The sequence below is a fragment of the Pseudophryne corroboree genome, chromosome 3 (genome assembly GCF_028390025.1).
Source record: "Pseudophryne corroboree isolate aPseCor3 chromosome 3, aPseCor3.hap2, whole genome shotgun sequence".
NCBI classification, from domain to species: domain Eukaryota; kingdom Metazoa; phylum Chordata; class Amphibia; order Anura; family Myobatrachidae; genus Pseudophryne; species Pseudophryne corroboree.
The window spans coordinates 291,575,503-291,600,943 of record NC_086446.1 but is presented as its reverse complement, the minus strand read 5'-3'; the positions used below and the strand labels follow the sequence as shown (position 1 = coordinate 291,600,943).

The window sequence follows — 25,441 nt, the reverse complement described above, 5'->3', positions numbered from 1 at the left end:
GGTCTAAGATAATATCGACATTATCACACCAAAGGACTCGTCTTCCCCAAACTCTTGTACATTTTAATAAACAAATTGTACTATATTTGGTTCTCTAGGCCTCTGTTGTCCCCAATCCTTGTATAGCATATCCAAACTTCCAAAAGGTTTGACTCCCATACAGTAGCTCAAAAGGGCGAAACCCTGTTGAGGCTTGGGGTAGTGACATCACTACTGGGTGTGTGTGTGTGCGGGGGTGCAGGCCGCTCCCGGGTGCCACTGAGGGTGACACCAGAGTGCCGACTCCTGCTCAGTGACACTAGCCAGGTGTTGCACTGTGACATTACATGCACCACCCGGCTCTTGTCACAGTGTAGGAGCTGGCAATGCACATAGAGTGGTCTCCGGGGGTAGCCCGGCATCCCCGAACCACAGGTGAAAATGCGGGTTTTGGCCATGATGCCATGCCCCTGTTAACAGCCGCGTGTCTTCAGTGTGCAAACAACCGATCCTTTAGCGCCGGGTGTCACTGAAGATAGGGACACCACTTACTTTGGGTACCTCTCTGACAGCAAACAGCAGGTGAGGAAGAAGGGTGCCCCAAACCTTCTTTTCCCATACCACTGCCTTCAGGGTCTTATTTACCTCTCCACTGGTCCATCTGTTTGTGGATGGTAAACAGAAGTGCAGAGCATTTTCACCCATAGCAGTTGACACACATCCCTCATTTGCCTGGACATGAATGGAGTACCCTGATTGGTAAGGATTCCTTAGGGATTCCCAATTGGGAATATTATTATTATTATTATTATTATTATTATTATTATTATTATTATCCTTTATTTATATGGCGCCACAAGGGTTCCGCAGCGCCCAATTACAGAGTACATAAATAATCAAACAGGAAAACAGCAACTTACAGTTGATGACAGTATAGGACAAGTACAGGGTAAATGAACATAGTTACATCAGTAGATGACACTGGAATAAGTATCAGGTGGCAGAAGACTGCTGGATTTGGTACAGTTGAAGATTATTAAAGTAAGAAAGGATAAGCACATGAGGGAAGAGGGCCCTGCTCGTGAGAGCTTACATTCTAAAGGGGAGGGGAAGACAGACAGGGGTGACACAGATGGGGTACATAGAGAGCGTAGAACACAGGGTTAGGATGAGATTTGGCTGGGTTTGGTGAAAAAGTGGGTCTTGAGAGCCCATTTGAAGTTTGGTAGAGAGGTGGAGAGTCTGAGGGGGAGAGGTAGGGAATTCCAGAGAAGTGGTGCAGCACGTGAAAAATCTTGGAGGTAGGAGTGGGAGGAAGTAATCCGTAGGCAGGAGAGTCGGCGTGCATTAGCAGAGCGAAGAGGACGGGTGGGAGTGTAAAGGGAGATAAGGTCAGAGATGTAGATGGGAGAGGAGTGGGTGAGGGCTTTGTAAGCGAGTGTGAGAAGCTTGAAATGGATTCTGAAAGGGAAGGGGAGCCAGTGAAGGTCTAGTAAGAGAGGAGAGGTGGACGTAGTGCGTTTGGTGAGGAAGATGAGCCGGGCAGCAGCATTGAGGATAGATAATAATAAGTAAACCAGTTCCCTAGCTATCATACTAGGCTTTATATTTTGTAAGGGTATTGTCTCCAGATAGCATGTTGCGTAGTATATCACCACCAATACATACTGATAACCTCAAGCAGACTTATCTAGGGGACCAACCAAATCCATGTAGATTCATTAAAAGTATACCTGTATCAATGGTAGTGGTAGTGGGACAAAAGGGGCCCAGTATGAGGGTTTGGGGCAGGCTCTCTGGCAAACAGGGCAAGCCTGCCAACTTTTTCATGGCCATGTGTACCCTCAGCCAATAAAACCTAAGCAGGACTCTCCCTTGGGTTTTGTCATCACCCCGGTGCCCTTGCACCCAAACATGGGTATCAGCTGCTTTTAGAATCAGCGGGACATGTACTTGGGGCACTACTAGCTGTTCCACAACCTCTCCTGTATTGTGCTCACTGTATACAGGCAATTATTATTAAACAAATAATAGTACCCTTCCCTGATGGTGGGGCTTATCAAGGTACCCCATTTGCCTCCATCACTGCCTCAAAGGCTTGTTCCAGGGTAGCATCATTAACTTGGTCTCAAATATAGTCCTGTAATGGAAATAGTCTCATCACTGGTGACCAGTCTGTGTCTTTGCTGGGCTCCACAACGGGATCATTTGTGAACAGTTGGTCCGTGTTCTTCAACTTCAGTATTTTCCGTATCGCCTTGCATGCGCTAGAGCAGCTTCTTTGCAATGGCAATTCCGCTGTCCTGAGGTGTAGATCTTGCTCTCCAATGGGTATATCCATTAAAACCAAAGACCCGGCTGGTGGATCAGTTGCTGGTATGTCCAGTTAGACTTGCTGTAAGATCACTTCCTGGAACAACGGAAAATCACGTCGGAAGCTTAGGGGCTATTGCCGCAATAGTTCACACTGTCTGGCCCCATTAGGGTGACTGGTAGGAGGGTCTTCTTGTATTCAAAGTAAGTTCACTACCAGTGTCCACCAAGGCCAGTACCACATTATGATTAACAAGGACTTTTACCTGAAATAACCCATTGCCCTTCTGGGGTACACTCTTTATACAGAAGCTTGGTTACTTTGGACGTAGACTCCTGCAGTGTCAGGTACTCCATCCAGATGTAACTGGGCTTCCCACATTCAAAACACATTAGCTTAGCCAACTTCGGGTTCACCTCTTTATCCATGGGTTTTTTGAATGACTGGCTTGAACATTTCCTGGATAACCCCGGTTTTTGTCTTGTCATAGGTTTTGGCACAAAGCCAAAAGGCTTGGCTATTTGCTGCAATGTAATGCAATTGCAGTTTTCCTCCAGTTTGAACTACTTCCTCAGTATTTTCATTAAAGTAGCCAACCACATTCTGACCAGAGTTTTGGTGAATCTCGGTCTTTAAGGTCGAGTACACCAATAACTTCCTCTCCTCAAGGTCCATTAAAACCTACTGCTGGGCCTCAGTGGACAAGTATGGTGGCAAACAACCTGATGGTTTGCGTACAAATATGATGTCTGGGGATTCTGTGCAGGTGCAAGACCTGTTCTGCGCATGTGAACGGGTCTTGAGATGTTGCTCGCAGCCCCCTGTCGGCCGTAGCATGATATATGAATCAGGCCCTGTATACTAACTGTATATGCTAAACCCAACACTGAAGTGCAGGTCACTGCAGTAAACTCCAGGAGTTTTGTGGTGTTAAAAGCAGAAAGACAGGCAGACCCAGATAATGATCACGAGGGGAAAACAAGGGAGCAGTTTTATAGCTCTGCCCTGTTAATTGGCTTTATTGCAAGACACTTTGCATTCTCCCCATTAGAGACATAATCTCATCTACCCCATTCCAACCATATTTTCACAGACTCTGACCATATTGCACAATTTCTATTGTAAGACAGTTTCCAACTAACTCCCCTTAACGTCATATTGCACAGAGCACCTAACACTGTTCATTTATTTGGCATAGACTTCCACCTGCACAGTACAACAACCCTCCCCAAATGCAGTTACCGCTGCAAAACGGCAAGTCTTGCTACCCTTTTCACTGTCACCTGACATCTCTAATGCTCCAAATGCACAGAACCTCAGCATGTCAGTAAAGCCAGGGCTTGGTTCTTCGTCAGCAGTGCAGACGAACAGCCACCTCCCAACATGAGTAAATGTTATGACCACACCACGGAGTCTGTCAAAAGTAGGCTGTGAGCAGGGGAAGTCTTGTTGGGTTAGAATGAGAGGTAAGATTTCCGCTATAGTGGGAGCAGGCTGCATTTAAGAACTTTAGAATCCCTGCAGATAGGAGAGAGAAGGGGAAGAGGGGTTGAGCACCATCATGCATGTGCTCCAGAATCATATCAAATCTTAAAGAGTGCTCCCTCCCCACCACTTTCCAGCAGAACATACAGGGATAAACCCACATAACTCACCCCATTAAGAGGCAAGAGGGGAATAAGAAAGAAATGTTTACATTGTGTTAGCTTGTTGTATTGGTCAATGCCAAGTGGACTTTTGCTACATTATGGTAAATCCTGAAGGGTTTTCATCCTATGAGTGTTATTACATCCTAATTTACGGCTGTTGTGACAGATGGTTGTTGGTTGGATGGGCATGCAATACATGACCCTTTGATTAGTGGGCATGAGCATGGTTAGGATTGGTGCTGAGTCACATGATTAGATGGGTGATTATAGTGTTCATTTAATTAATTCACATTAAATAATCTAGACTGACAAATTCAGGGAGTTTCTTTAAGTCCTACAAAGTCCTAATATTGTAACACTTATCGGCATGAACATATTGGAGAGAATTTAGTTGTTATCACCTCCCGATCTTCTGTTTAAACTGACGGGAGATCCTAGGAGCGATATTCAATTGATACCAGTTATTGTGTCCACTAGTGTCGGGTTTAGCCATGTAAAGCAGCTAAACCCGACTAAACGAATGGGTGCGATCACGGAAAGAGCCGTTTGGGCACCCAAACCGGTCACTTTTCACACATTACAGCTCACCACCCCCAAGGGGTGCGAGCTGAAATGCCAGCACCGCCAGCTGATCACGCACGACAGGAGCAACAATTGAATAGCTCTGTCAGGCTCCATCTAGTGCTGTCCATGCATGTCAGGTGATGCTGGGTACAGCCCTTGTGTTAAGCTCTTCCAAAACCTTTTCCAGATATGTTCCTTTGAAAGTAAAAAGTATAAAAAATATTTTTGTTCTATTTTTTACTTTTATTAATTTATCACAAAAGTGGAACTGGAAGCTCATGTCTGCGCTTCACAAGCACATGGCAAAAGACTGATTGGTGAAGCAGCAAGAGTCTTCTTATTGTTGCATCGCTCAACTGTCTAGCAAACGTTTATTGATAGAAGGTTTCATATTCTGCAGTAAGCAGTGACTGAAATTCTTTATAACCGTCGCATGATGATATTTAGACCTCAAAATTTTTCTCCCCACTGAAGCTGTTTCAGGTTGCCACATTAAAGGCCCATACCTGCCATCATTCATCACTTCAGAGAAGAAGTAGTGAAAGTACTGTATTATATTTTATTAGGGCACTACACTATGGGCGGTCATTCCGACCCGATCGCTCGCTGCAGTTTCTCTCAGCGCAGTGATTGGGTCAGAAATGCGCATGTGCCGGTGCCGCAGTGGGCCGTCGTTGCCTAGCGATCGCCTCTGAGGCAGAGGCGGACGCTGGGCCGGAGGGGCATTGGGGGGCGGGCCATGGTGGCTGCGTGACATCACAAGCAGCCGCTGCTGGCCGCAAAAAAATGGGTGTGGCCAAATGCCACATGGGGCGTGACCAATGAAAATGGGGGCGTGATACACATATGGGGGGAGGGGCAGATACACGTATGACCCCAATAGTGCCAGATACACGTTGCCCCACAGTGCCAGATATACATTGCCCCACAGTGCCAGATACACATTACCCCACAGTGCCAGATGCACATTGCCCCACAGTGCCAGATGCACATTGCCCCACAGTGCCAGATACACAAATGTCCCCAGAGTGCCAGATACACAAATGTCCCCAGAGTGCCAGATACACATTGCCTCACAGTGCCAGATACACATTGCCCCACAGTGCCAGATACAGAAATGCCCCCAGAGTGCCATACATTGCCTCACAGTGTCAGATACACATTGCCCCACAGTGCCAGATACACAAATGCCCCCACTGTGTCAGATATACATTGCCCCCCGTGCCAGATACAGAAATGCCCCTACAGTGCCAGATATGCTCCCAGTGCCAGGTATATATGCCCCCCTGTGCCAGATATGCCCCCAGTGCCAGATATCCCCCAGTGCCAGGTATACATGCCCTCCCAGTGCCAGGTATAACATGCCACCCCAGTGCCAGATATCCCCCAGTGCCAGGTATACATGCCCCCCTGTGCCAGATATCCCCCAGTGCCAGGTATATATGCCCCCCTGTGCCAGATATGCCCCCAGTGCCAGGTATACATGCCCCCCCAGTGCCAGATATCCCCCAGTGCCAGGTATAACATGCCCCCCCCAGTGCCAGATATCCCCCAGTGCCAGGTATAACATGCCCCCCCAGTGCCAGATATCCCCCAGTGTCAGATATACGTTTCCCTCCCCCCTCCTCCCCTGCTCACCGCTGCCGTCTGTCTGTGTGAGGGGAGGAGAGCGCAGCCTGCGCCTCTCCTTCCCCTCAGTCTCCGGCGGGTGTCTCAGTTTAATTCAGCGCCGATCCGTGAGCCAATCAGAGCTCGCGGATCGGCGCTGAATTAAACTGAGACACCCGCCGGAGACTGAGGGGAAGGAGAGGCGCAGGCTGCGCTCTCCTCACCTCACAGCGGCGGTGCGGCGGGGACGGCGGGTGCGGCGTGTGCGGCGTGGAGCAGCAGAGGGAGGGAGGGAAGAGGAGCGGCGGCCCGTCGGTGTGGGTACGGCATACCCACGGCTAAATTGTTACGGGTACGCCGTACCCACCCGTACCTGCCCACTTGCACCACTGAATATACCCCATTGAGTCAGGAGAAGAGATAAAATAAGTTTTGTATTAAACAATATTAAACAAATACGTAAATGAGATATAATAAAGACTGTGCATGTATAACTGAGACAGGAAAGGGTGTATATAGGGGGTCATTCCGAGTTGTTCGCTCATTATATTTTTCTCGCAACGGAGCGATTAATCGCTAATGCGCATGCGCAATGTCCGCAGTGCGACTGCGCCAAGTAAATTTGCTATGCAGTTAGGTATTTTACTCACGGCATTACGAGGTTTTTTCTTCGTTCTGGTGATCGTAATGTGATTGACAGGAAGTGGGTGTTTCTGGGCGGGAACTGGCCGTTTTATGGGTGTGTGCGAAAAAACGCTACCGTTTCTGGGAAAAACGCGGGAGTGGCTGGAGAAACGGAGGAGTGTCTGGCCGAACGCTGGGAGTGTTTGTGACGTCAAACCAGGAACGAAACTGACTGAACTGATCGCAGTTGCCGAGTAAGTGTGGAGCTACTCAGAAACTGCTAAGAAGTGTCTATTCGCAATTTTGCTAATCTTTCGTTTGCAATTTTGATAAGATAAGATTCACTCCCAGTAGGCGGCGGCTTAGCGTGTGCAAAGCTGCTAAAAGCAGCTTGCGAGCGAACAACTCGGAATGAGGGCCATAACTGCATACTAGTACTTGTTATTCAATAACAGGTCAGATGGCGGATTAGCTGAAGGGAGAAAATGTGTAAATAATGTTTTAGAGCCAGTGACAATACGTACCAGCTAGCAACCAACCTGTGAGCTACTGTACACAGCAAATTTCTTTAGTAAATGGGATTCCTTGTATACCACCAACATTTGGAAAACAATCAATTGGAACAACATCAATTCTGGCCATTGCTTTCACAAACCACATTCAGACATCTACCCAAAGCCTGTCCATATCCACACAACCCACCCCATATTGTTGTGAAGCCATGTGTACTTCCTAGAGATGAGCGGGTTCGGTTCGTCGAGATCCGAACCCGCCCGAACTCCACGTGTTTTACACAGGTCGGAGGCAGCCTCGGATATTCCCGCCTTGCTCGGTTAACCCGAGCGCGCCCGAACGTCATCATCCCGCGAGATTCGAATTCTATATAAGGAGCCGCGCGTCACCGCCATTTTCACTCGTGCTTTGGAGATGATAGCAAGAGGACGTGGCTGTGTTCTCTCAGTTTCTGTGTTCAGTGTGCTGCAAATATCTGCTCAGTGTGCTGCAAATATCTGTGCTCAGTGTGCTGAAAATATTTACATTCTCTGCCTGAAAAACGCTCCATATCTGTGCTGCATTGTAGTATATAGTAGGAGGACAGTGCAGAATGTTGCTGTGACCACCAGTATATATATAGCAGTACGGTACAGTAGTCCACTGCTCTACCTCTGTGTCGTCAAGTATACTATGCATCCATACCTGTGCTGCATTTTAGTTGTGCGCAGTATATAGTAGGAGGGGACAGTGCAGAATGTTGCTGTGACCACCAGTATATATATAGCAGTATGGTACAGTAGTCCACTGCTCTACCTCTGTGTCGTCAAGTATACTATGCATCCATACCTGTGTTGCATTTTAGTTGTGCGCAGTATATAGTAGGAGGGGACAGTGCAGAATGTTGCTGTGACCACCAGTATATATATATATATATATATATATATATATATATATAGCAGTACGGTACAGTAGTCCATTGCTCTACCTCTGTGTCATCAAGTATACTACAAAAGTTCAGTAAAATGACCCAAAAATCAAAATTAAAAGCATCTGATGAGAAGCGTAAACTTGCCAATATGCCATTTACGACACGGAGTGGCAAGGAACGGCTGAGGCCCTGGCCTATGTTCATGGCTAGTGGTTCAGATTCATATGAGGATGGAAGCACTCATCCTCTCGCTAGAAAACTGCAGTGCCACTTCTAGATGGGCCAGGTGTTTGTGTCGGCCACTTGGGACGTTTAGCTTAGCCACACAGCTACCTCATTGCGCCTCTTTTTTTCTTTGCATCATGTGCTGTTTGGGGACTATTTTTTAAATCTGCCATCCTGTCTGACACTGCAGTGCCACTCCTAGATGGGCCAGGTGTTTGTGTCGGCCACTTGGGTCGCTTAGCTTAGCCGTCCAGCGACCTCGGTGCAAATTTTAGGACTAAAAATAATATTGTGAGGTGTGAGGTGTTCAGAATAGACTGGAAATGAGTGGAAATTATGGTTATTGGGGTAAATAATACTATGGGATCAAAATGACCCCCAAATTCTATGATTTAAGCTGTTTTTGAGGGTTTTTTGTAAAAAAACACCTGAATCCAAAACACACCCGAATCCGATTCAAAAAATTTTCAGGGAGGTTTTGCCAAAACGCGTCCGAATCCAAAACACGGCCGTGGAACCGAATCCAAAACCAAAACCCGAAAAATTTCCGGTGCACATTACTAGTACTTTCAGGATGCAAGAATTAGTATGGTCCTGATAAAAGCAGCCCTAATGAGTAGAATTCAATGGCCGCCACAAAGGATGCCCACCATCAAAGTTAATAACTAAATCTGCAATGGGAATTGTTTAAAAGATCTTTAACCACCCAATATCCTCAGACACAAAGCCCCATGTAACAAGACACCAACATTTTACAGGTCTGGTCATTAAAATGAATCAGCATCTCAATGCTAATTCTATTAAGACGGCAGAAACATAAGTAGTTTTCCTGACAGGAAGGAATTGATAATGCATTTTGCATTGCATTGTGGCATTGTGCAGCAGTGGGCGGGTCAATTTTCAGCATGTGTACTTTTTCAATCCACGCTATTGAATTAGAAAATGCTTATTGTGGCACCCATGTGGGAAGTCTGCATTGCATGGCCTGGGGAAGTGCATGAAAAAGTGTGGAAATCACCATGAACCCCCAAAAAGTGTCAAACAACATTGGAGGTTCTTACAGGGCATCAAATGTTTTTTTGTTACCTTTTTTATTAACAGTGGAAAATAATAGTAATCAAGAGTTTTTCACCAAATTGAAGATTCTAGATTATTTTGGGGTGCAGAAAATGTATGTAATGCAATTTTTAATTATATTTAAGCAAGTTTCAAAAATATTGGGAAAAAAAAACACTTATAACTCCTATCAGCAAGTTCAAATACTTACATTTCACATATACTGTACTCCGAAATACATGCCCCACTTAACTCATCCCTTTTTTTGGAGCTTTTATAGAAATTCACCTGAAAAATGACATCATTATTGGCCAAAATCTGATATTCAAAATGTAAGTTCCTCCAAGTAAATGAACATTCCTTTGGAGGGGTGTACCAGAGTTCCCAACATTTATACCTTAAAATTAAAAAAATTGACAATACTTTTCACCGTCTGTAAACTAAAATCCACATTAAAAAAAGGAAATTTTGTGGGCGCACTGAAAGAATACTTAAAAAGCGGTTGCTGGTTTTGTAATCACAATTTTAATCACAATAATTAAAAAATTAAACAATTTATAATCTTTACACACCGTAAAAGCAACTAGATGGAACTAGAGCACTTATCTTAGATCTATAAACTTGCCAATATGGTATATTTGCTGGTTAGTTAGACATAAATTTGCATGCATGCACTATAGATTAAGGCCACTGCACATAAAGCTCAAGCAGGATGTTAGTGTGACAGGACAGTTCTTATAATTGTAAGCCTGTATACTTCACCAATGTGGGGCTGATCTTTACAGAGTCCACTGAAGCATGGGAACGTATGAGTCCACTGAATTGGTGGTATCCACACTTGTGTTTACTGGCCCCTGTCTGGGATAGGGTTAGGTGATTGTTACTAACCAGTTCCAAACTGCCGCTCTGCGGCGGCTCCCCCAGACTGTATCCTGATGCTGGATGTTTAGGCCTTTTGCGCCGCACGGTACCGGGGCTGGGGAGCAGGTTTCAACCACAGGAGACGCTGAATCGCCGCGTTCCGCGGCTTCCGGGTTTGGGGCTTCCGGCTTCCGGATGCGTTCCACCTGCGTTCCACTGACGTGTGTAGGTCACCTGACGCGTTTCTCCGCCTGTAAAGGGGCGGTTTCATCAGAGGTATAACTGGGAGGGCTTGATGTCTGTATTTATACCCACTCTGGGTACATAATTAGTTACAGCTTTAATTAATTGATTGTTATCCGTTTTATACATCCACACCAGCAATTGATAATATAAAACCAGCAATTACGGAGTAATTACATTATTCTTCCATCTTAAGACTGAAAGCCATTAAAAAGAATACATTTAAACCGCATCCTTAAGACGTTTAGTTTATATTCATCTAATTAATTTCTCCTGTATGTTTAATTAAAAAGATATGAATATATAATATAGAAATATATAAATAAATAGACCACTGTCCTGTCACACTAACATCCTGCTTGAGCTTTATGTGCAGTGGCCTTAATCTATAGTGCATGCATGCAAATTTATGTCTAACTAACCAGCAAATATACCATATTGGCAAGTTTATAGATCTAAGATAAGTGCTCTAGTTCCATCTAGTTGTTTTTATGGTGTTGTAAAGATTATAAATTGTTTAATTATTGTGATTAAAATTGTGATTACAAAACCAGCAGCCGCTTTTTAAGTATTCTTTCAGTGCGCCCACAAAATTTCCTTTTTTGTGTGTTGTGTTTACAATATTGGTGGACTTCCAGATCCCCCGTTTGTGGGCTGCAAGAAACGTATACTTTTTTCTTTTAGTTAAGTGTCCTGTAAGATAGCGCCCACTTTTTTGTATAAAATCCACATTAACTCCCATTAAGAGCCATGTTAACTCAATATGGATTTTCTAACTGAATAAAAAAAAGTCACAGCCATGGATTTTTGACCCGTGGTAACCCAAGTTAACGGGACACGCGGTTGATCAGATCAGTCCCTCAGTATATCAATTCAGTAGAAATAACTAGTGAATAGGCAGCACTTTCATGTACAGCATGAGCTCCTCTGCATGTGTGTTGGTTAAAAAAAACTCGCAAAACACTACACAAGCATTTGGGGTTCTGGTGTGAGGCTTTGGCCTTCACACGCAGCCATGTGCTTTATTAATGATATAACAGGAAAGTTGAGGAGCTATATATAACATGGCATTCCCAACCTCGGTCCTCAAAGCACACTAACAGTGCAGGATTTAGGTTTATCCAGGCTTCAGCACAGATGGTTAAATCAAAATAAGTGAGGTACAAATTAATTTCGAACAAAAATTTGGTAGAATGGCGATGGCGCTCCTGATAAGTGAAATGACCTGCTGCCTCTCCCTTGCACCACTGGATTAATCCCAAGTATAATCAAAAGAAGTAAAGGCTAGAAAAGAGGTGTGGGTGTAGGGAGTTGGCGCTGGAATGAGGACAGGGAGTGAAGCTGATGTTTCAGCTGGGAAATTATGATTTTTTGGTGATGAAAAAAATGGATACTTATTGAAATATTTTCAATGAATTTCTGGTTTCTGAGGGAAGGATGTTTTTCCTCCAGGAATGATAAGATCATACGGCGTGGTGGTATGAAAAACACAAAATGACACATTTTTGGGTTTTGGGAAGCCTCAATGAAATACAATGAACATTTTTTTGATAGCAGGTAGGAAAGAGTCTCAAAAAGGATAAACGTACCTCACTTACAATAAGTGAGTGAGGCTATAAGCATGTAATGGTTTCTTTTAAAAACTGATGCTGGGATTTTCAGCGTACCTAACTTACAATGAAAGATATAGGTAAAAACACATCAAGGTATCTTTGTAAGCTGTGCTGCGTACCGGTACTCACTGGAAGAAGCGTATTCAGTCTGCACATCAAGGTATCTTTTATCCAATCAGCATTCTTATTAGGCCACCCATATGAAAAAAGGGATTTATTGGATAAAAACAGGTAGAAAATTTACACACAGAGGGAGTATTGACCACGAGGAAGGAACTGCCAGACAGGGGAACCTGTAGGACCATCCAAAATCCAGTTCACATGGCCCGGTACCAAAAGAACTTAAAAAAGAATTCAAGAAGGTCGTACCTTTCCCCTTTGTCAAGGCTTCACAAAGAGAGTTTTCTCAAAACGCGTTGGTGGGAGGAGGATCTTGGCCCACTTGGACAGCTACCTGCACTGCTGGGGAAAGGTACGACCTTCTTGAATTCTTTTTTAAGTTCTTTTGGTACCGGGCCATGTGAACTGGATTTTGGATGGTCCTACAGGTTCCCCTGTCTGACAGTTTCTTCCTCGTGGTCAATACTCCCTCTGTGTGTAAATTTTCTACCTGTTTTTATCCAATAAATCCCTTTTTTAATATGGGTGGCCTAATAAGAATGCTGATTGATAAAAGATACCTTGATGTGCAGACTGAATACGCTTCTTCCAGTGAGTACCGGTACGCAGCACAGCTTACAAAGATACCTTGATGTGTTTTTACCTATATCTTTCATTGTAAGTTAGGTACGCTGAAAATCCCAGCATCAGTTTTTAAAAGAAACCATTACATGCTTATAGCCTCACTCACTTATTGTAAGTGAGGTACGTTTATCCTTTTTGAGACTCTTTCCTACCTGCTATCAAAAAAATGTTCATTGTATTTCATTGAGGCTTCCCAAAACCCAAACATTTGTCATTTTGTGTTTTTCATACCACCACGCCGTATGATCTTATCATTCCTGGAGGAAAAACATCCTTTCCTCAGAAACCAGAAATTCATTGAAAATATTTCAGATAAGTATCCATTTTTTTCATCACCAAAAAAACATAATTTCCCAGCTGAAACATCAGCTTCACTCCCTGTCCTCATTCCAGCGCCAACTCCCTACACCCACACCTCTTTTCTAGCGAGGTACAAATTAAGTCACCTGTGCTCAAGCATGGATATAACTAAAACCTGGACTGTTAGTATGCCTTGAGGATCAGCGTTGGGAATCCCTGACATAAACTGTTCATATAATTTTTTTATGGTGGAACATTGCATAATAAGAAGTACAAAATATAAAGATATGGAAAGCAGTCAGGATCCCTGCTGTCAGTATCCCGGCAGTCAGAATACCGATGCTGGAATACCAACCCTATTCTGAATGCTGAAACCGGCATCCAGAATATGTACACCAACACGGCGCCGGAATACCGACAACTGGAATCCCGAACGAGAAGAGACCGCACCGAAGATTAGGTTTAGGCTCCAGGGCGGTGGGATAGGCTGCATCCGCGGGGGTTAGGGTTAGGCACCCCCCATGCAGGTTTAGGGTTAGGCTGCAAGGTGGGGAGGGTTAAGTTTAAGCAGGAGGGACAGGGGGTTAGGTTTAGGCACCTACAGGGGGAGGTTAGGGTTAGGCACCAAGAGGGGAGGTCAGGGTTAGGCTGCAGGGAGGGAGGGTTAGGGTTAGGCACCCCCCACGGAGGTTTAGGGTTAGGCTGCGGGGAGGGGGGGAGGTTAGGTTTAGGCAGCGGGGACAGGGGGTTAGGTTTAGGCACCAAGGGGGGAGGTTAGGGCTTGGCACCAAGGGGGGAGATTAGGGTTAGGCTGCGGGGAGGGAGGGTTAAGGTTAGAGGGTTGGGGAGAGGTGAGTACAGCCCTGTCGGCTTCGTACACATCAGGATCCCGGCATCGGTATTTTGAGCGCCGGGATCCCATGTGCCGGTAAATCTTACTGCTCCCAATGATATTACAATTATATGACAAGTTTAGTTCTTTTTATGATATTATGGTGACTAAATAGTAATGCAGAGCCATTTGATCAAAAAGACATTGACTCATGAAAACCAATATGGCTCCAAAGTAGCGCATTTGCTTATTACCCCTGGCAGTTCAACTTCTTACTGAAAATAAAATGGAAAAACATTACTGTGGTTCTCTAGAGAAAAAAGTGTCAAAAATGATTGCAGTTTGCCTTTAAGAATGAAAGTGTGATTACAAATAACATGGCATGCAGGGGCTGCTTGAGAAGCTATGGATAGTGTTCCTATTTGTTTGACTTTTTCATAATGTTTGTTTGATTATTTTCAACAACCTGCAGACAAAAGACTGTTTATTCTTTTCCTTTTTCCTGCATGGGTGACAGGGCAGTGCCATTTAATCTGAGACAGTTCCACCAGCTCGTTCCGTGAGTACAAAGCTTCTCTTATGTGATGGCCTATACTCCTGCATTCCTGCGGGGTAACATAGGAGCTGGTTCGCCAACCTCAGGTTACATCTCTGTTGTAAGGCTTCTTCCATAGCCATTGATTATGTTTAATTTTAACCCTTTAAAAAAAAAAAAGCATTTCTATTGCCAAGATTTTTTTTCTATTTAGTGTTGTCCACATTTTGCATGGGAAATGTCTATATCGGAGTCATAACTAGACAGAATGTCATCAAAGTGGTCCTTTCACCTACACACAGTAAGGCAGCCATTTGGTAGGGCTATTAACTCGCTAAGAACTAATGACATCACTGTACCATGAGGCAGAGAGGAGAATTTAAGAACCCGAAAAAATGTGGCCTTAGAGTTCATTTAATTATATGCAAATGAGAGAAGCACACATTCAAAGTTTAGGAACTGCCCCTGAAAAAAAGGTTCTGCAAGACCTTTTGTGGGAATATAAATCCCACGGAAACTTAAATTTAAAGTCCATTCTACTGTCACTTTAGGAAAACCAATTTTATAAATTTCAATATTTTCTTTCTTTTTGTAAAATAATGTTTGAGTCTTATTTATGGCCTTTATAAGAGTGGGGACATCAGGGCATTGCAAATCAGATGGGGACACTCAGGCAGTATGACTGTTGCTCGCACACATTAAACAAGGAACAAACTATGAATCTTGCCAAAAGGATTGCAAGATCAGTAACGTCCATTTTATACTCATTTCTACAAACCTTGTTTTAGTGAATCAGCAATCCAGGCTTACTGCTATAGTGTCTCTCCGTGGGTTCTGTGGTTGCTCGAGCATCCACAGTATTTGTGTTACCCACAGTCTATGCATAGTATTTTGAACCATGTGGATGGTGTAGGGTGAGCACCCCCAAAAATGTTAAACGTTAACTAACTCCCATGTATAAAATCATATGGGGTCATAAATACCCTATCCGGTCCAATGGTTGACACTAACCATGGCGTCATTCTTAATGTCAATACTACCATGTTGACATCGGAACACTGACCAAGTTGACATCCTCAAACTGGTAACAGTTCACAATGTCGACATCTGGAAAGTTGTCATGTGAAAAGTTGACAGTATCAGGATGCCGACAGTTGGGTGCAGCCAGGAGGGTAAGGCTGCGGGGGGTGGGGTGGTAGTGTTAGGCTTCAGAGGGAAGGGTTAGCAATTAGGGATACAGGAGAAATACTTACTGCAATGCTGCCGCATTGCCAGGACCCAGACGCAGATGCTGGAGCCGCCATTGCCTCTGGCAAAAGGTAAGAGAGCACTAGACCACCAGGGATGGTTTGTCAACAGTTCATCATGTTGACATATAATCCAGGTAGATATGATAAACGTCAACATTGCCACTGTCGACATGCTGAAAATTCCAACAGTTATGAAATTCCCTGTCAACATTCTCATGTTGACCTGATGCAATGCAATGGTATTAAATGGCTTTGAATTTTAAAACCTTAGTTAAAAGTATTACTTTTAAAAACTGAAATTTTCAAATATGTAAATGTAAGATTCACATAAACTTAGTTATTCACACTGTAAGATATATATACATTGTACGATATATCATTCCGACGCAGATCAGAAGGAAATTTCATACACATTGTAAAGTATGTACCTGCGATCTGTAGTTACCCGGCCGGTGTTCACTGGATTGGGCCACCGGATGTGCTGTACGTCCAATGGGACAATTCCATGGCTGCCTTGGGTGCAGTTACATGCAGTATTGTACAGTATATCATGGCAGTGTGTATGACGGATGCAATATATTAGTTACACAGCATCGCTGGGTCGCATCATCACATGACTTAAGCCTTTTCCCTCCAATATTGTAATTTCATACTAAAATGTTATTAGAAGGTTCAGTAAGTGCTTCTGTTAAAAGCTTCTGATCATGTGGCGGTTCTTGAATATTGCTGTATGCTTTTATACACAAGTCTTATTTATATGGCTACTGTGTGGTCAAATCATTTTTTTAAACCAAAATATATTTATACGAGATTCTTTGAGGTGTATTTACAAACATATGTATTATTATTATTATTATTATTATTATTATTATTATTATATGTAGTTTATTAGCTTTCACATGAGCTGCTTAAATGTTTGCTGTTTACATCATTTATATCTTTGTTGGCCTTTTTTTTTTTTAAGCCATTGTTTTATATCATTAAGGAATGTTGCTTATTTTCACTGATCTACAAAAATAATACAACTTTACCTTACTCTCAACACTGGATATAGAGAACATTTTTTTTTGCCATATACTGATGTATAAGGCGAAAATTAGAATACACAGAATAACAAGAGCCATCAGGGTATATGTAATAGGGTCCGTGTTTGCTGGAGGTGCGGCGGGATGTTGGCCGAGAATGGCCGTATTTTTATATTGGCAATCATTTACAAGGCAATACCAACCTGGTTTTGCCTTGTAAATGATTACACCTTTAAAAATATGGCCATTCTTGGCCGCAATCCCGCACCTCCAGCAAACTTGAGCCCTGTTATATATACCCCATCATCTGAGATCTGTAAATGTACCCAAATATAGTGATGCAAGTAATTTATGGCCTAAACAAGAAATAGCTCAGCGAGAAGAGATGGCTATATTTCCTATTGAGCTTGGTGCATATTTCATACCTTTCAACATTTGCAATTGCCAATCGAGATAAAATGGGCCATGTCATGTCCCCAATCTTTCCATATACAGCCCACATTTTAAATTAAAGTCTGCCCCCTGCACTGTAGGCAGGTAGGCAAATTGGGAAGCACTGGCTTGCATTGTGCAAGGCAGACATGGAACAGATCCTACCCAAATATATACATACATATATAAACTATAGTCATTTTCTTCACATAAATAGCAGTGACGTGCGGTGAGGTAAATGGCTTAAGAGGCACTGGCTAGTATCAGAGCCAGAGGTACATGCACACACACATATATATACAGTGCATCCAGAAAGTATTCACAGCGCTTTACTTTTTCCACATTATGTTATGTTACAGCCTTATTCCAAAATGGAATAAATTAATTTTTCCCCTCAAAATTCTACACACAATACCCCATAATGACAACGTGAAAAAAATCTTTTTTGTAATTTGTGCAAAATTATTAAAAATACAAAACTAAGAAATCACATGTACATAAGTATTCACAGCCTTTGCCATGAAACTCAAAATTGAGCTCAGGTGCATCCTGTTTCCACTGATCATCTTTGAGATGTTCCTACAGATTAATTGGAGTCCACCTGTGGTAAATTCAGTTGTTTGGACATGATTTGGAAAGGCACACACCTGTCTATATAAGGTCCCACACTTGACAGTGCATGTCTGAGCACAAACCAAGCATGAAGTCAAATGAATTGTCTGTAGACCTCCGAGACAGGATTGTCTCGAGGCACAAATCTGGGGAAGGATACAGAAAAATATCTGCTGCTTTGAGGGTCCCAATGAGCATAGTGGCCTCCATGATCCGTAAATGGAAGAAGTTCGTAACCACCAGGACTCTTCCTAGAGCTGGCCGTCCGTCTAAACTGAGCAATTGGGGGAGAAGGGCCCTAGTCAGGGAGGTGACCAAGAACCCAATGGTCACTCTGTCAGACCTACAGCATTCCTCTGTGGAGCGAGGAGAATCTTCAGAAGGACAACCATCTCTGCAGTAATCCACCAATCAGGCCTGTATGGTAGAGTGGCCAGACGGAAGCCACTCCATAGTAAAAAGCACATAGCAGCCCCCCTGGAGTTTGCCAAAATGCACCTGAAGGACTCTCAGAACATGAGAAACAAAATTCTCTGGTCTGATGAGACAAAGATTTAACTTTTTGGCATGAATGCAGGCGTCATGTTTGGAGGAATCCAGGCACTGCTCATCACCAGGCCAATACCATCCCTACAGGGAAGCATGGTGGTGGCAGCATCATGCTGTGGGGATGTTTTCCCGCGACAGGAACTGGGAGACTAGTCAGGATAGAGGGAAAGATGAATGCAGCAATGTACAGAGACATCCTGGATGAAAACCTGCTCCACAGCGCTCTTGATCTCAGACTGGGGCGACGGTTCATTTTTCTGCAGGACAACGACCCTAAGCACACAGCCTTGATATCAAAGGAATGGCTTCAGGACAACTCTGTGAATGTCCTTGAGTGGCCCAGCCAGAGCCCAGACTTGAATCCGATTGAACATCTCTGGAGAGATCTGTAAATGGATGTGCACCAACGCTTCCCATCCAATCTGATGTTTCTTGAGAGGTGCTGCAAAGAGGAATGGGGAAACTGCGCAAAGATAGGTGTTCCAAGCTTGTGGCATCATATTCAAAAAGACTTGAGGCTATAATTGCTGCCAAAGGTGCATCAACAAAGTATTGAGCAAAGACTGTGAATACTTATGTACATGTGATTTCTTTGTTTTTTATTTTTAATAAATTTGCAAAAAATCTCAAAATAACATTTTTCATGTTGTCATTATGTGGTATTATGTGTAGAATTTTGAGGAGAAAAATTAATTTATTCCATTTTGGAATGAGGCTGTAACAAAACAAAATGTGGAAATAGTGAAGCGTTGTGAATACTTTCCAGATGTACATATATATATATATATATATATATATATATATATATATATATATATATATATATATATATATATATATATATATATATATATATATATATATACATATGCAGCAGAACATACTACTGGGAATTTGGTGAGTTTTGATCAGAGGTGTGTAGACAAGGTAGGCTCACCTGCCATAGACTTTTTACTCCAGAGTATTGACTATTAAAATGATTAGATTATACCAAGAAGATATTTATAATATCTTCTTTGTATTTTTCTTATCATCTTTATAGTAAAAACACTGGAGGAAACTGGAGTATGGCAGGAAAGGCTCTGCCTCAGCTCACGTCACACACACACACACACATATATATATATATATATATATATATATATATATATATATATATATATATATATATATGTATATGTGAAACAGGAAATTTTATTTAGTGTTATTTGTGAGTACCAAAACTTATTCAACACAGGTAAATATTTACAGACATATGTATAACTTTTTTTTTTTTACTCAGTGCTGCTTGTAATTTCTTGCATCGTTCCCCAGATGTTACGTCCACCATAATGGCTGTTGATGTTATAATGTAAGTTGCTGTGACCCTCAGTATGCTTCAGTACACATATAAAATGTAAAAGTCCCTGCTATGTACAGCAAAACCTAATGATTTTACTTATTATATTATATTCCAATTGGAAGGCCTCTAGTCTAGACAGAGTTCCCTATTTATTGTAGATATTTTGATATTAACTGCACAGTCCTACTCTCTCCCCCAGTATCACAGCATATGATCTTTATGAGCTGCAGACCAATTATAAAGCCAATGCACAACACAAATCTCACTTACATGCTCTTGAGAGACAGCTCCTGAACCCCCAGCCTCGGTGACCACTTAAAATTGGGACTATCTTGAAACAACCAGCAGTCCGACCGCACACCTACCAAGCACACATATAAAATAAATTTGTCTTTTTTTTTCCTTTCTTTCTTTTTGACAAACTCGTTGAACAGGTTTAAGTTCCTTCATCCCTGCAGCAGGAACGAGGCAAACCATACTCAAAGTGGACAGACCGGTCCTGCTGTTTCCCAACAAAGCTGTAGAACTTGTATCTTGCTGGATCAAATAGAGATACGATTGTAGCACGCTGGGATTTGGGCCTGGAGGTGGAGGCTGTGCAGCGATCAACAACACTGCATACAGCACCAGGGTGTTTGTCTCAAGAACTGGAGCAGTGTTTCCCAAATTCGGTCTCCAAACCTCCCTTACAATGCACATTTTCAGAATATCCATGCTTGAGAACGGGGCCACAAAGACATACTCTGGACATAGGTGCAAGATGAGGGGCGTGGTCAAACACAGGGGTGGGTCACATGCACTCAATAAAACATGTGGTAAATTAACTGTAATAATAATAATAATAATAATAATAATAATATTACTTAGTTATCACCTCAGTCATTTTACATTTAATCACCTGTGCTTACGCATGGTTATTCTTCAAAATCTGGGAGTATATTTACTAAAGTGCAGGTTTCTAGAAGTGAAGATGTTGCCCATAGCAATCAATCAGATTCAACATATCATTAATCTAGCACCTTCTAGAAGATACCAGCTAGAATCTGCTTGGTTGCTGTGGGCAACATGTTCACTTCTGAAAACCTGCACTTTAGTAAATATAGCTCCTTGACTTTTAGATGCCTTAGAGGACTGAGGGCCTAATTCTGATTTGTTAGCAAACCAAAGAAGCAAGCAACTGGAGAAAACCATGTGCACTGCAGGTGAGGCAGATGTAACATGTGCAGAGAGAGTTAGATTTGGGTGGGTTATATTGATTCTGTGCAGGGTAAATACTGGCAGTCTTTTTTTTACACAGCCGTGTCAAATGATTTCAGTTTAAACACACCCCACCCAAATCTAAATCTCTCTGCACATGTTACATCTCCATCTGCAGTGCAACATGGCTTTGCCCATTTCTGTGCATTTTTGCTTTGCTAACAACCCTGAATCAGGGCCTGAGTTTGAGAAATACAGTACTGGTCTAGAGTTAGAGGCAACTGAAAATAGAGCCTTATACAGTGGCGAAACTTGTGAGCGGCGGGCCCAGGTGCAAAAATATAATTTGGGCCCACCTCCTTCACCCCAACCCAAGATCACAATATACCACATAGCATGGAGAGGCAGAGGGTGACAGCATGAGGCAGGGGGAGGCATAGGGTGACAAAAGAAAGAAGGATGACAGGGGGAGGCAGTGGGTGACAGGGGTACAACCACAATACCCTGCACAATGCAGATAATAGGGGACATGTACCCTGGTGGGGGCAGGAACACAGCGGCCTCTGCTCTGTCCCTGACCCTTTGTGCTTTCCTCCGTTTGACACTTGGTCAGGCAGACTCTGACAGTGCCAGTTACAACGGGTATGAGCTGCCTTTAATTCACAAACAGCAGTGAATCAGAAAAAATGTACAGCTGTTTGTTAATTAGAGACAGCATGTGACTGTGATAATCAGCACTGATAGGTGTCAGGACTCCTCTATCAGTCCGACACACACAAGGTCAGCCCTGCCTCTCTAAGATAAGGGGTAGGTCCATCAGGCAGTGGGGTCCACTCTACTCTCTGCACTGGGCCATTCATCCGATGTTAATCAAAATGGCTGCGGGGTGGCCAGGGGATAACTCATTGCTGGTATGGGCTGCAGCGGGACCCTTAGTCCTCAAGGGCCCCCGGTGCAACGCACCTGCTTCACCAATGGCAGTTCCGCCTCTGTCCTTATGTAATAGCCTGTGTGAGAGAGTGAAGCACAGGTGGGATTCCAACAAGTTAGCCTGTATTTTTAAAGTGGCACTAATTTAAAAGGCAAAACTAACCTACCAGTATACATGTAAGTGTACATCATTACCACCCATAACATACTATACTCTGTTTTATCTTGTTTTAAATTGTCTTAGCAGGGTTGGTTTAAGAGAGGAGAGGGCCAGTGTGTAGGGTCTGTATAGGTTCCCTCCTCTCTGGCAGTGCATTAGACCCTGGCTTTGTGCCAGGGTGTACTGCGCTTGCGCATATCTCCAAGAACATGGCATCTGCTTTATGTTCCTGGGGACTTCTTTACTGTGCATTAACAAATCTCCAGGAGAAATGGCTGCTGCTACATTTTCCCAGTGATTTCTGTCTGCAGCGCCAGCAGACGCAGGACTCCGGAGAGGTAAATAAAATTATATTTCTCTAACGTCCTAAGTGGATGCTGGGGACTCCGTAAGGACCATGGGGAATAGCGGCTCCGCAGGAGACTGGGCACAAAAGTAAAGCTTTAGAACTACCTGGTGTGCACTGGCTCCTCCCCCTATGACCCTCCTCCAAGCCTCAGTTAAGATTTTGTGCCCGAACGAGAAGGGTGCACACTAGGTGGCTCTCCTGAGCTGCTTAGTGAAAAGTTTAGTTTTAGGTTTTTTATTTTCAGTGAGACCTGCTGGCAACAGGCTCACTGCATCGAGGGACTAAGGGGAGAAGAAGCGAACTCACCTGCGTGCAGAGTGGATTGGGCTTCTTAGGCTACTGGACATTAGCTGCAGAGGGACGATCACAGGCCCAGTCATGGATGGGTCCCAGAGCCGCGCCGCCGGCCCCCTTACAGAGCCAGAAGACAGAAGAGGTCCGGAAAATCGGCGGCAGAAGACGTCCTGTCTTCAACAAGGTAGCGCACAGCACTGCAGCTGTGCGCCATTGCTCTCAGCACACTTCACACTCCGGTCACTGAGGGTGCAGGGCGCTGGGGGGGGGGCGCCCTGAGACGCAATAAAAACACCTTGGATGGCAAAAAATGCATCACATATAGCTCCTGGGCTATATGGATGCATTTAACCCCTGCCAGAATACATAGAAAAACGGGAGATAAGGCCGCCGATAAGGGGGCGGAGCCTATCTCCTCAGCACACTGGCGCCATTTTCCCTCACAGCTCCGTTGGAGGGAAGCTCCCTGGCTCTCCCCTGCAGTCACTACACTACAGAAAGGGTTAAAAAAGAGAGGGGGGGGCACTAATTACGCGCAGTATTAAAGATACAGCAGCTATAAGGGGAAAAACACTTATATAAGGTTATCCCTGTATATATATAGCGCTCTGGTGTGTGCTGGCAAACTCTCCCTCTGTCTCCCCAAAGGGCTAGTGGGGTCCTGTCCTCTATAAGAGCATTCCCTGTGTGTGTGCTGTATGTCGGTACGTTTGTGTCGACATGTATGAGGAGAAAAATGATGTGGAGACGGAGCAGATTGCCTGTAATAGTGATGTCACCCCCTAGGGGGTCGACACCTGAGTGGATGAACTGTTGGAAGGAATTACGTGACAGTGTCAGCTCTGTATAAAAGACAGTGGTTGACATGAGACAGCCGGCTACTCAGCTTGTGCCTGTCCAGACGTCTCATAGGCCGTCAGGGGCTCTAAAGCGCCCGTTACCTCAGATGGCAGATATAGACGCCGACACGGATACTGACTCCAGTGTCGACGGTTTAGAGACAAATGTGACTTCCAGTAGGGCCACACGTTACATGATGGAGGCAATGAAAAATGTTTTACACATTTCTGATAATACGAGTACCACCAAAAAGGGGTATTATGTTCGGTGAGGAAAAACTACCTGTAGTTTTCCTGAATCTGAGAAATTAAATGAGGTGTGTGATGATGCGTGGGTTTCCCCCGATAACAACTGATAATTTCTAAAATGTTATTGGCATTATATCCTTTCCCGCCAGAGGTTAGGGTGCGTTGGGAAACACCCCCTAGGGTGGATAAAGCGCTCACACGCTTGTAAGGGCTCTACCCTCTCCTGAGATGGCCGCCCTTAAGGATCCTGCTGATAGAAAGCAGGAGGGTATCCTAAAATGTATTTACACACATACTGGTGTTATACTGCGACCAGCAATCGCCTCAGCCTGGATGTGCAGTGCTGGGTTGGCGTGGTCGGATTCCCTGACTGAAAATATTGATACCCTAGATAGTGTGACAAGAACACTGGGATAGTGTTTGAGGGCAGGTATATTTGTCCCAGGTTCTTGTCTTACATGTTTTAGAAAATGTTAACTTCTAGGAAAAATGCTTTTTGTTTTGTCTGAACCTTTTCAGTTTGCTGTAAAAGCTGGGAAAAGGCTCTGAGAGAGAGATAAGGCGAGTTCTAGACATTGGGCCCAGTTCGGGTCTTTGGCCTCACAGAGGGCTAATCAGGGTTTCAGCTGTGTAAGAGTGATATAGTGCTTCTAACCTGATTAGTATGGGCAGACTGCCTGGGAAGGCTGCAGGATCTGTGTGTGAGAGACACGCTTTCTGATGCAAGTAAGCTATACAGTATGTACTGAAGAACTCTGTGTTTTGTTTAGTGACAGTTAGGAACATCTTATGTTTAGTTAGTGCCGGACAGGCAAGGTATTTTTATTTTGGGGTTTGTTTTATTTTCTGTTTCAATAAAACTGGCCGGGGTCAGTTGTACCAGAAACTGGACTTGTGTTGTTCCTCAGCTGCTGCGGGCTGCCATATTCCCCAGGAAAAGGCACCTTGCACCCCTACAGTGTTACAACTTGGTGGAGTATGCGAGCAGGCCGTTCTGCGCATAAGTGAAAGCAGCAGCTTTGTGAGGCCTGCAGAAAACGGTGGTTTATGCAGATACAGCCCAGTGTGAAGTTACTGAGACTCACCCCTGAGGGTTTGATATATGTCCTGGGTGAAAGCAGCTGCAAAGCCGCCTGAAAAATCTGTTGACATGGAGGATCTGCTTAAAGCCTTGCTGCAAGCTACAGCGGCTCAGCAGGAGGCCAACCGACAGCAGCAGGTGGCAATGGAGGAAAATTGGAGACTACAGCAGGTGGCAATGGAGGAAAATAAGAGACAACAGCAGGCAGTTGTTGATGAACTTTACAGGCAACAGCGTCAGGATAGAGAGGCCTTAACAGAAGTGGTGCAGAGACTTGCAGCTCGGGTTGGAGATGTGGCCGTCAGTGCTCCAACCAGCTCTAGTTCTATACGAGCCAGTCACTTCCTGCAGAAAATGACAGAGGCTGATGATGTGGAGGCCTATCTGACCACGTTTGAAAGGACTGCCGAGCGTGAGAACTGGCCGAAAGCACAGTGGGCCAGTCTGCTGGCACCTTTCCTGTCAGGTGAGCCCCAAAAAGCTTACTTTGATTTAAGCCCTGCTGAGGCTCGGGACTATGATAAACTAAAGACTGAGATCCTGACCCGCCTGGGAGTCACGC

The 25,441-nt window shown here is 44.0% G+C and overlaps 1 protein-coding gene across 3 annotated transcripts in view; it reads right to left on the bottom strand.

Moving 5' to 3' along the window:
* The window catches only part of RBBP8NL (RBBP8 N-terminal like), a 107,575-nt gene extending 85,975 nt beyond the window's left edge, over positions 1–21,600 (bottom strand). Inside the window, exon 1 of one of the 3 annotated variants that reach the window (XM_063959294.1) lies at positions 21,513–21,600. The gene's annotated coding sequence lies outside the window, so the exon portion shown is untranslated. Of the gene's footprint in view, positions 1–9,653; positions 9,728–20,050; positions 20,497–21,512 lie in introns of those variants that run through there. The other 2 variants (XM_063959293.1, XM_063959295.1) reach the window with 2 other exon arrangements.
* Between the last annotated feature and the right edge of the window lie 3,841 nt (positions 21,601–25,441).